Below are 11,448 nucleotides of genomic sequence, written 5' to 3'. Positions count from 1 at the left end.
AAAACCAAAACAGAGAAAAATCAAAACTTTATTAACAAACAGAGAAGATTTACATAAATAGAGAAATAATATCATGTTCATAAATGGGTCACTTCAATATTCTAAAGATGGCAATTCTCTCTAAATAAATCTTTAAACATTAAGGCAATTCAAATCAAAATCCTAACATAGCTTTTCGTTCAAAAAAAAAAAAAAAAAGCTGTTCTTAAAATTTACGCAGAAGAGTAAAAGAGAAAATCCAAGGCAAGACAAATAGACAGTGGAATAGAACAGAGAGCTTACACAGAAAGACATGTGTGTGAGATCTTAACAAATGTGGAGGGAGGGGGGAAGATACCTACCACTTCTATCACAGCAAAGGGCTAATCTTCCTACATATATATTAAAGGACTCCTAGAAATTGATAAGGGGGAAAAAAAAGGCCACAACCTGATAGAAAACTAGAGAATAGAAACAGTCTACAGAAATGGAAATATAAATGACTTTTAAACATATGAAACAGAGGCTCAATCTCACTCACCTGAAGGGAAACACAAATGGAAACTACAGCAATCTCCTGTATTTCATTTATCAAACTGACAAACATCCGAACATTTGATAACAAGTGTTACCTTAACTGTGGTAAGGCTATGGGGGGAAAAGATACTTCTATACATTGCTGTCAGGAGTGTACATTAGTGCAAGCCTATATAGAGGTAATAGCTAGCACAATTACATATGTACTTGCTCTCTGAACCAGCAGGTCCACTTCTAGGAACTTACATAGTGTATGCAAGGGTATTCACCGTAGCACTGTATGTGGTGATGCGCATGAAGGCTAGAGCATAGTTTTAAATTCTAGCTCTACCACTTACTAACATTATGTTCTTGGGTAAGTTACTAAATCTCCCTGTGCCTCGGTTCCTTCATCTGTAAAATGGAGGTAATGATAGTATGTATTCTTTGGGTTGGCGTGAGGATTAAATGATTTAATCTATATAAACAGTACTTACAACAGTACCTGGCACATACTATACATGTGTTAGCTGTTGATAGTAACATCACAAGACTACAAACAACCTACATATTTATCAATAGGAAACTTGTTAAATGAATCACAGTAGAGTCATACAACATAGAGAGGAATAAGGTTTTTATGGAAGTATCTCAATATATATTGTTTAGTGAAAAAAATAGGTGCAGCATTGTGTTTTTAACACAAATTTACTATTTGTGTTAAAAAAGACAGAAACAGGAAGAATATGCTGTTTAAAAAAATTATTTTTAACCTCTAAAAGTATATCAGAAAAGCATAGATGAGAGATGAGATAGAGGGAGATTCTTCACTGTATGACTTTTTGATATGCAAGGCCTGTGAATGTATTACCTATTCAAACATACCAGTTTAAAAACAATTCCAGATGGATTAAAGATCTAAATTTAATAAGAAAAAAAAAAGATTTTGGAAAACAAAAACGAGTATATTTATAACCTCAGAAAAAGAAACCATTTTTTATTTGAGAGGCAAAAGGCACAAAGCATAAGACAAATATTGATAAACTTAACTATATTTAATTTTTTAAAATTTAAGAATAACAAGACTCCTCGTACAATTAAAGTATAAGTCCTATATTGAGAAAAGATATTATAAAACATGCAATGGACAAGTCAACAAAAAAAATATAAAATAAGTACGTATGACTAAGCCACTGCTTATTTTTCTAAGCAAATGATATGAAAAAGGAATTCAAGGAAGCTATCTCAATGACTAAAAAAAAATATAAAAAGATGTTCAGTATCACTAGGAATCCTGAAAATGTATATTAAAACCACAGTGAGGGGACTTCCCTGGCGGTCCAGTGGTTAAGGCTTCACCTTCTAATGCAGGGAGTGCAGGTTCGATCTCTGGTCGGGGAGCTAAGATCCCACATGCCTCGTGGCCAAAAAACCACAACATAAAACAGAAGCAATATTGTAACAGATTCAATAAAGACTTTAAAAATGGTCCACATCAAAAAAAAGAAAAAAGGGGAAGCAATAGGACCCCAAGCCCTTCCTCCATATCCTTGCTGCTTAATTGGAACTTCGGTGTGGCTTTCGCAGTTCTGATTCTGAGTGAGTGCTGTCTTTGATTCCCCCCTCAACAAGATGAGCATTTCTGAAAAGGTATATTCAGCGAGAGAGGAGAGGGGTTGGGGGAGAGTGAGAAAGAAGAAGGAGGAGGAGGAGGAGGAGGAAGCGGAGGAGGGGGAGGGGGAGGGGAGGGGAGGCGAGGGGGAGGGGAGGCGAGGGGGAGGGGGAAGAGAGGGAGGCCTGGTGACCAGGGTGAAGATAGGGAGAAGGAGAAGGAAAAAACCAACAAGCTTTACAAATATGCACAGGTTAGGAAACAGTAACTAAAATCTGAGGTGAAAATGGTCTAATGTTTTTAATATGACTTTATATTAATTAAAATTTAATAGTACTTTAATAAACACTTGACTTGTATTTAGTTGATGATGGATTGGTTGGTATCATGTGTGCGTGACTATAACTACAAGGAAGCACATGAGTGGCTGTGTTTGAGGTTCAGTCCTACCTCCCAAACCAAGGAATAACCATGCTCCCTTATTTGTGCCTTGATCTTGAAGCATGCTAAATGGCTTGTTAATAACCTTTAAAGATGTGGTTTATTCTGGTTTTTTGTTGACGTGTTGTTTGTTGCTAGGACGAAGAGTTTGCATTTCATAATCACGGGTTGAATTTACGGACTTTCAGTGAGTGTGGAGAGCATTAAACTTTAACTGGAGAATAGTTTAAATGACTCATTTGAGCTCCTGATTTTTAGAGCCTGCTTCACTTTCTCATCCACTCCAAGAAGCTTTTATCTAACTCTTAGAATCTATAAGTATGGTGATTCACATTCAATTTTTTTTGCATTGTATAAAGAAGTCGAAAGCAAGAAGAATTGGTCAATACAGAAATTATGTGGCATCCTTTTGTATTTTATAATAATATTAATGGAGAAATTCTAACCAGGGCCTATAATAATTTCATTTCAAAATGACAAATTAGCAATATAACAAACTAATAAAATGTATCCAAACTGAAATACAGATTAGAGAAATCAATGACAGAGATATGAATTCTCTTAGGTTCTCTTTATAACGTACTGGTTTCCACTTTTATAATAGTTTAGTGATGAAGCATCTCTCCCTTGCCTTGGATTACATTTCCGTTTTTGACATTTATGAACTTAAATTTTGTTATGCTCTTTCCACGTAATTCTTCTATTTCTACTTACAACAGCACTAAAACTTCTGTTTACCGGTTGACTATATCTCCCCACATTGATGATTTTTCTGCATCAATACAACAGCTTGATTAAACAGATTATTTTAAAAGGAACATTCACTTCTTTAGACTCTGATGGGATGCTTCAGTATATGCTAATCACATTTGTTAAACTTTCTTTGATACTGTTCTTTATTATAAATTTGTACCTACTTTGTTTTTATTTCTCTCAGCCACAAGTTTCTTTGTAAGGTAGTCATGCAGAAAATATTTTCCAGCTATTAGAAATCAGTGTTCGGGTGTTTCTCCATATATATATCCAAAATAGCATTAAGAAGTGTGAACATTGTTTGGTTATTTCATTGTGGATCTCTTTTTATTGTCTGTTTGTGTTCTCTGGGTGTTCATATCATCACCCAATTTAGTATCATCTGTGATTTGAATTAATGTGCAGTGTACCTCTATGTCCAGACCAAAAATAAAAGAGTTAACATTCTTCTGAGATACTTTAAACTGAATGCAATTTAATATCCAAAAAAAAAAAAAAAAAACAAACTGTGAGGGGACTTCCCTGGCAGTCCAGTGGTTAAGACTTCGCCTTCCAATGCAGGGGGTTTGGGTTCAATCCCTGGTCAGGGAGCTAAGATCCCACGTATCTCGTGGCCAAAAAACCAAAACATAAAACAGAAGCAATATTGTAACAAATTCAATAAAGACTTTAAAAATGGTCCACATCAAAAAAAAAAAGAACAACAACAACAACAAAAAAGAAAAAACAGTGAGAAATCATTTCACACCCATCTGACTGGGAAAAATATAAGGTCTGAAAACATCAAATGTTGGCAAGGATTTAGGGAAACGGGAACTATTAATACAATGTGGTGCTAGTGTAAATTGGCACCACTTAGGAAAGTCTGTCAGTCAAGGAGAGTCGGTCAGTCAGGGTCCTCAGCTGCAGGAAATAGAAACAAAGTAACTAATTTAAACATAAAAGGTGTTTATTGAAAATTATTGAGAGCTTACAGAATCTCCACAAAGGCTGGATAATAGGCTTGGAAAAGGTAGGAACAAAGTCAACCTTTGCTGACAAACTAGAGCTAAATTTATGCCAGTGAATCAGTCTGGGAAGCCACCCATGCCACTAGCAAACACAACTTCTGTGTCACTAGCTTCAATTTCAGAATCCTGGGAGGAGGGTTGTCAGGGAGTTGCAGCAACTGTGAGCTCTAGCTGCCCAAGCCGGTGGCAAAGTGAGTATCATGCGTTTTCAGCTTCTTTAACCGGAGGTGAGCTCTGCCTCTACGAAGTCGTTATAGGAACTTCCTCAAACATAGACAGAGGATTCAGATACAGGGCAGCCAAAAAATAGCAAATGTCCGTAGAAGAGAACAATCTATTCCATGACCAGCAGTTCCATTTCTAAGTATAAACCCTAGAACATTTTCTCCATGTGTACAAGAAAATAGTTACTTGTATATTCCTTGACACATTGTCTCCAGAAGGGAAAAATTAGAACTAACCCAATTTTGTTCATTAGAAGGCAAATGAATAAATGGTTTAGTTATACAACAGAATACTCTAGAGTGATTAAATGAGTGAGCTACATGAATCAACAAAGTTGTAGGAGAATACATACAGTATGATACTATTTCCATAAAATTTAACCATATACAAAATTACAGTATATATTGAGATAGATATACTAATGAAAGTATAAACGCATGCATGGAAATGATACATAGCTACTTCAGGATACCTTTAGGAGAAAGAAAAGGATTAGGATAGGGTGGAGCTTTAACTGTAACATTTTATTTCTTTAAAAAAAAAAAGCTAAATTTGGAAAATATTAACATTCGCATAGTGAACAATATTATTATTTCACCCAGATCCCTTTGGATCCCTTACTGACCTCAATAAATCACTTGCACACAACTTTCTGCCTCAGGTCTGCTTCTGGGAAATCTGACCTAAAACAATCTATCAACACAAGCTCCTACTTCCCCCCAATCTTTGCCCATAACTCTATCTTCCCTCTGTTGCCTATTGGTGAATGTGCATGTTCAGATCTGAAAACCCAAATGGGGTGGGTTTTCATTCCTTCTGTTTCTCCAAACCTGTTCTGTCATGGTCAACCAAAGACTTCCATATTGCTAAATCAAGGGCCAATTTTGGTTCCTAGCTTATTGGGCGATCACTTCCCTCACCTTGAAACACTTTCTTCCCTTGCTATGATAAAAGTTTGGATTATTGTTCAGCAAATACTCATTCTCTTCACCCTTCCACTGTAGGTTGAATATGCTTCCCACTCCCCTCTGATGTTGGATTTGGCTATGTGACCCACTCTAGCCAATGGAATATTAGCCAACCTGATGTGAGCAGAGGCCTTAAACGTGCTTCAATAATGTGAGCAGAGGCCCACAAATCATGTGGATTTTGGACTGCTTCTTGTACCCCAACTGATCTTCTCCAGGTGGCTGCTGACTCTTCAATCTGGGCTCCAGAAATAACACACATGGGACAGACTAAGCTAAATCTGCAACCTAAAGCAGAGCCACCCAGCTGAGCACAGCCTAGATCTGCTGAACTGCAACCGATCTGCTGACTCATGGGCATGAGAACAGGTATACTGCTATACGCCACTGACCTTGGAGTGATTTGTTACACAGAACTATTGTGGCAATAGCTGACTAACACACTTGCCTTCCAGGAAACCACACTCTCCTGATTTTACTCAAATCTCAGGACTATTCCTCCTCATTCCCTGATAGCTTAATAGTGGGGTGCCCCAGGACGAAGTTCTGAAACCTCTTCTCTAGTCTCACTCACGGTGCTCTTAGCCATTCTCAGACCAGAGAATAAATAAATATCATGTGGAAGCTCCCAAATTTATATCATCAGGCCGGACCTCTCTCTTGAACTCCAGACTGGCATAAACAACTTCCTACTTGACATTCCCACTTGGATATCTAATAGGCATCTTAAATTAAGTCAGTCCCACAAACAACTCCTGATGACCCCCCCCACCCAACTGTCTTCTCTCAGTCTTCCTTTTCTTAGTAAATGGCAGCTCTCCTTCCAGCTGATAGAGGAAAACACCCTGGAGTCATCCTTGACCTTTTTTCCCCCCCTTTCACACCCCACATCAGATCCTTGCGAAATCTTGTTGATATTACCTTCCACTCCACTCCAACAGCTCTGACCTCCTTGCCCTTCTGTGAACGTGATCATCTGGGGCATGCTCATGCCCTGGGCCGTTGGCCTTACAGTTCCCGATGACTGGAAGGCTGTCACCCAGGTAGACACACAGGCTTGCCACCTCATCTCTTTACAATTTTGGCTCAAATGCCTCCTTCAACTGAGGACTTCCCTAGCTGCTTTAACAGTGCAACTCCTCACCTCCCCACCTCCAGAAGTCCCTATCCCCATCCCTTCTTTATTTTTCTTCACAGCACTTATCACTACATGAACACTCATATTTTACTTGCTTATTCATCTGTGGTCTGTCATCTCCAACTAGAACGAAGGTAAATGAAAGTACGTTCCGCAAGAGCAGAGGTTTTTTTTTTTTTTTGGTCTGTTTTGTTAGCTGTTGAATCTTCAGAGCCTGGAACATACAAGCACTGAATATATATTTGTTAAATGAATGAATCCATTTGATCTTTTGCATACTTGAAATTTCATAATTGTATATAGATGGGCAGATAGTGACAAATGCAAAGGCAAATATTGTTAAGCAATTGTCTCTAGTTCCCAGTAGCCAAGACTACTAAATGACATGGTTTTATTATGAAAGCAAAGTTTATCTAAAAGGAAGGAGAAATCTTTAGTTTCATTGAAGCTGGGATTCTCTTAAGTTTGAGCTTTCATGATTTTTGCTTTTTCTTTTTTTTTCCTGAATGGCTACTATGGGGTCTCTCCACATTTTGTATAAAACATTTAAAATCTCTTGTTGATGCAGTAGGATTAGGTGATGGTAGGCAACTACCTGCATGTGAGGAAAACATGCTTCTGGCCCACTGAGTGTTCTTCTTCCTACCCTCCCTCCCCGGTAGTCTGGACCCTTTTGCTGTGATTTCATGCTTAAAACTCACAGCACAAACTCACAGGCCATGTTTGTGAGGTGCATGGGCCAGGACTGCAACCCCTGAGGTTATTTTTCCAGTTTCTAGAAGACAACTCAACTCTAGTTCTTGGTTTTTGCCTCCTGAACAAGTAACTTCTTTCGACTCTTATTTTGCCCTCCAGCTATTGATGCCAGGATTCCAAAACACGAGAGCGGTTAGGAGGCTCATGATCAAACACAAAGCCAGGTAAGGTAAAAAATAATGGAGCGCACATACACACGCCTGACATTCATCCTCACCCCACACTCAAGCCAGCCGTGGATGAGGAAAAGTCAGTGTGCCCGAGTGTGTTGGCTGCAGCAGCAGCTGTTACTAACCAGGGCAAAAAAGTTGACTTAGATTATATACAATTTCCTCTTCATTGCTCTAAAAGCCCCCTTCACTCCCCAATATTTGCGGCAATTCTCCAGTTTTTAATAAGCAGGGGATGGAGCTGACCCAAACTGGGCCTCTCGCCGCCGTTGGGTCTGGCCTCCATTTCAGATAATGAATTAACCCTCCGGAATAGCCTTTTCAGGAGCAAGAACTCCCCTTTTTTCTCCCTCTCCGCCGCCAGCCTCACCCTGGGCCAGGTTTTCCTCATTTCAGATTTTTCTGCAACTCAATCCTGAGTCATGCATGACGACAGTTTTCACACTATTTATGTTACGCCTCGAGATGACCTCAGGTGATGACATTTGTGCTCAGAAAGAAATGTAATTAGTCCGGATCTCCCCGAGCGGTCCTCGGTACCCCGTCCCGGCCGCGCTCCGAGCTGCGGGGCGCCGAGCCAGGCGGAGGTGGGGCGACCGAGGCCGCGCGCCCTTCCTGGTCGATCCCTCCCGGGAGGGAGGCTCCTCCCCGCGGTCCCCCGCGAGTACCTGGCGGCGGCGGCGGCGGGCGGTCAGGGGGCGGCGCTCTGCGGCGTCACGCGGCGGGGTGGGAGAGCGGGCGGGTGGGAGAGCGGGCAGGTGACACCCGGCGGCCTCCGCCCCTTTTCCAGCTCGGTCGGCGGCCGGGGCAGCAGGGCCCGCTGTGAGGAGCTCCGCGCTCGCGCCGCCGCCCGCCGCCGCCCTCTTGGGCTCCGCTCGTCGCGGGGTGAGTGCGGGGCTCCCAGCCGGTGGGCCGGGGCCAAACTTTTCCGAGGCGCGGAGGAGAAGAGATGGGGGGAGGGAGAGAGACGCCGGGGGGCAGGGGTCGGGAGCAGCCCGGTGGAAAGAACTTGGGCGCGGTGCGCGGGGAGTGGGATACGTGTCCCGGAGACTCGGGAGCCCGGCCAGGCCCTGCCTGGACTCTGGCGGGCGCTTCGGAAGTTGTCGCCGCGCCGTCTGCGGGTGCCCAGGGTCGAAGCCCTTCCCGCCGGAGGGAGGGGCCGCCGCGCTCACCTGCGCCCTCCCTGGGAGTCCACCGCCGCCCCCAGCATCCCAAAGGGACGGTGGTCCCCGCCGCCCCTGGGCTTTGAGCCTCTCCCGAGCGCTCCCGCGGGACAGGGCCCAGCTGTTCCGGGCGGGAGGACAAAGGTGCTTGCGGGTGGGACTGGGAGGGAGAGGGACCTGCTCGACCTTGACCTCCGAGGTCACTTTCCCAGCTCCTGGATTTGGGCTCGCTCGCCCACCCCCCCGACCCCCCCAGAATCCCCGAGCCCCTTTCTTTCTGCTTTTTCCCCTCTGGGGCGCTTTTGTGTCCTCGAGGCCGGAATGAACTTGGGGCGCTGCTCTTGCAGCGGGCGCTGCCTCTTTGGCTCCCCGAGCTGCATCCTGTCCCGGCGGCAGCTGCTGGCTGAGGAGAGTGATGAGTACACAGCGGAGGAACAGGTCGTGCCGGAGATGGAAATCGGAAAGCCTGTTGTTTCATCTTACAGGGTATCGTTGGTTAGGAAATGGGCCTTCTCCCCTAATCAGCCAGCGCTGATTCAAACTTACCGGATGCCGAGAGAACGCTCTTTCGAGCTCCCTTGGGAAAGCTGCGTCAGGAAGGATATGGTCTCTACCCCTGTCCTCTCGTTGTGTGGTTGGGAAAACAAGTCTCACAAAGACTGAAGAATAGTTTTGGCGAGCCAAGCCTTTTTCCTCTTGCTGATCTGTTCCCTCGACAAGCATTTTCATTTAACCCTGTACTCGCAGGTTACTCTTTATTTCACTTCTCGCTTGTATTGCTTAACTGCTGTGAAAGAGTCTTCGATGCTTTGGGGTTGCCTCCGCCTTCTTAGCCATCACTTGTTTGTTAATTCCCTTATTTTGTAGTTTCTGCTTCTACTACTGGCCAGGAATTGTTCTCCTCAAGGTCACCGAGGATTAAAAAAAATATTTTTCCCCCAATGGCAGACATTTATCGAATGCTTCTGTGCCCGGCACTGTTCTAAGAACTTGTATCAACTCTTTTAATCCTGGCAACAATCCTATGGGGGTAAATAAATGATAACATTATCCTTTTACGGATAAGGAAACTGAGACAGGGGAACTTGCCCAGGACGCACAAGTAGCAGGAGGAGATTCCAACTCAGGGGCCCTGGTCCAGTGTTGAGGCTATTTACCACTGTGCATACTGCCTCACCTAGAGTTCCTTTCTTCATCCTTACTTTCTTGAAGTCCTGTGCTTTTTCATGTTCACTGACTAGGCTCTCTGTCTCAGGTCCCTCTTTTCCTTCTTGTGTGACTTTGTACTCATTTAGGTTTTCTTTTCATAGAATTTTGTTACTTAGGTTATCACTGCTACTTACCCACTTAAAGATTCTGTGCTTTCCGTGTATCTTATTCAGTTTTAGTGTAGCATATGTCAGTGCATACTGTAATATTCCATTTGGACTTGCCCTGCTTTGCCCCAAAGCATTTCTAGTTAGCGTCATTTATGTCAGCCTCCCTCCCCTGTATTGTAGTCACCCAGGTGCAAAACAGCAGTCATGTCTCACATCACACTTCTCCCAATCATGAAACCTCTTCTGTTGGCTTTTACCTTGTCTCTTCCTTCTAGCCTTCCTCATTCTCACCCCCGTTCCCTTCTCCTCTTCACCAGTCTCCCTCTTCCCCACTCCTGAACATTCATTTATCACTTATGTCATTTTTCTTTTTACTGTTGGTTAGCATCTTTCATAAATGTTCACGGTCCACAGAAAGATTGTTAACAACTTAAGACTTTAACTCTTCAAGCCTTACAACTAGTAGTTGCTTGATAAATGTTTGCGGAATATGATGCAAGATGAATTAATGTAGCATATATTGGGTGGGTTGAATGATGGTGGAAAACTTTTTGAAATTTTTAAGCCGGGTTTTACAGGGTGTTAAGGATGCGTTGGTAGATGTGGGGGACCTGGCAGGCTTTGTAGAGGACGGGCAGGGAAGCCTCTGCCAACTCCATTGCTGCAGATAGGAACCCAGCTACCCTGGCTACACATTCCATTTAGAAGGGTAAGGAAGTAGAGCCATATCAGCAGAGAGCCATGAATCCTAACCTCATCCTAGCAAAACAAAATATGAAGCCACACAGAGTTACAAGAAAAACCCAATTTCATTGAAAAATATAACACATACACAAAAATGCATAAAACATAAATGAAGAGATTACCACAGTAGATATATTTAGCAGTAGAATGACTGTCTTATTCTGGCAGTAGATATGATAGTTGAATGAGACTGCAGAAAAGCCAAATGGGAATCTTTTCTCAAAACCTCTGTATAAGGTAATGTGGGCCTGGACTAATCCTGAGAGACATTGTCAAGGAAGAATTGGCTGTGTTTGGGGAGGTTTGAGGCGAGGAGAAAAGAAAACTGGAAGGAGGTACCAAAACGGTGAGACTGGGGAGCCAAGAAGACAGTTTTGACCCCCTGTGCGTGAGTCGACCACAATAAATATTTTGCCATTTTACCTTTGTCTCTATTTATTTATTTATTGGCTGCGTTGGGTCTTCATTGCTGCGCGCGGGCTTTCTCTAGTTGCGGCGAGTGGGGGCTACTCTTTGTGGCGGAACGTGGGCTTCTTACTGTGGTGGCTTCCTTGTTGTGGAGCACGGGTTCTAGGCGCGCGGCTTCAGTAGTTGTAGCACGCGGGCTCAGCAGTTATGGCGCATGGGTCCTAGAGCCTGCGGGTTTCAGTAGTT

General features: G+C 43.1%; 1 protein-coding gene across 1 annotated transcript in view; it reads left to right on the top strand.

Moving 5' to 3' along the window:
- The first annotated feature begins 8,326 nt into the window (after positions 1-8,326).
- Positions 8,327-11,448, top strand: part of ELOVL7 (ELOVL fatty acid elongase 7) — a 69,293-nt gene continuing 66,171 nt past the window's right edge. The window contains exon 1 of the mRNA XM_068535371.1: positions 8,327-8,453. The gene's annotated coding sequence lies outside the window, so the exon portion shown is untranslated. The remainder of the gene's footprint in view (positions 8,454-11,448) is intronic.

This window comes from Eschrichtius robustus, chromosome 2 (assembly GCF_028021215.1).
Source record: "Eschrichtius robustus isolate mEscRob2 chromosome 2, mEscRob2.pri, whole genome shotgun sequence".
NCBI classification, from domain to species: Eukaryota; Metazoa; Chordata; class Mammalia; order Artiodactyla; family Eschrichtiidae; genus Eschrichtius; species Eschrichtius robustus.
This window is presented reverse-complemented; position numbering and strand designations above follow the sequence as displayed.